Below are 1,069 nucleotides of genomic sequence, written 5' to 3' on the forward strand. Positions count from 1 at the left end.
GGGGGGGCAGTGCTACTGCCTGAGGTGTCTTTAAGCCATTCCCAAACGGGGGACATTAACAAGTTCTCATATGCACAGTAGAATTGTAAATGGGCTGATTCATCAAAGTCATACTCATAACTGTGCCTGAACTGCAACAGGGATCCACTGCTGCTTTTTCTTTCCTAATCCTTACTACTAGATCTATCGTCATTATTTCCTCTAGATTTTTAGTTTTTGTTCGTTTGTCACACTCTTGTGACCCGCTATTTCCGGGGGTGCCTTTGATAGTCGAAGCCAATCTGGTCGGGGCAGACTGTTGATGTGCTGTAGAAGCGTTATGAAGCTAGCCTAGAGAGGTGAGCAGAGTAAGCCGAAAGCCTGCACATCATTCCCTGTAGGCCTAAGTGTAAGGCTGTAAGGACTTCTATGTTGACATCAATGACATCACGGTTGACATCCACCCCTTGGCACTCAAATTATGATCTTATGCAGTTGCGAGTGCCGTAAAACCTCGACTGAGAATATTTATAAAAAAAAGAAAAGTAGAATCTAAGATTCACTTTTTTATAAAAAATGATGAAACCTTTAGAATCTATTCTAGATTTAGATTAGATCTAGACTAGATCTAATCTAGATCTAGATATAGATCTAAATCTAGATCTACATTCACGAAAAAAGTCGCACCGTGCTCATGGATGAATTTTATTCGGTGTTTTGCTGGGAGGGGGTTTCTGTTGTATTCGGCAATTTGCGATCTTTAAATTGCAAATAGTAAATAAATCAAGAGTAGTTTCCCTTATGGGCTGTTTTACACTAATGAGGAAGCGAAGTCAATTTCGTCTCGGCCTGAGGGTCAGCTGATGTGCTGATTGTTTTGTAAAAGTTTAATCTTGTTTTCAGAATATACAGAAACTAATGAAAGACGATTATATAAACATGCATCAAGTCATGAATGCTGCTAAATCTGTTTGAAAAACAGTGAGTTGTCTCGGCTCTAGATCTAGATCTAGATATCTAGAGTACATCCTGTGGTGCGATATACAGTAAGCGATCTTTTGTGGATATCTCTGGAAGTTACAGGTCGATC

The 1,069-nt window shown here is 39.8% G+C and overlaps 1 protein-coding gene across 1 annotated transcript in view; it reads left to right on the forward strand.

Moving 5' to 3' along the window:
• Positions 1-758: 758 nt before the first annotated feature.
• The window catches only part of LOC101860919 (1-phosphatidylinositol 3-phosphate 5-kinase), a gene marked incomplete in the record, with an annotated part of 67,676 nt that continues 67,365 nt past the window's right edge, over positions 759-1,069 (forward strand). Inside the window, 1 exon segment of the mRNA XM_035971875.1 lies at positions 759-960.

Source organism: Aplysia californica, unplaced genomic scaffold, assembly GCF_000002075.1.
Source record: "Aplysia californica isolate F4 #8 unplaced genomic scaffold, AplCal3.0 scaffold00525, whole genome shotgun sequence".
NCBI classification, from domain to species: domain Eukaryota; kingdom Metazoa; phylum Mollusca; class Gastropoda; order Aplysiida; family Aplysiidae; genus Aplysia; species Aplysia californica.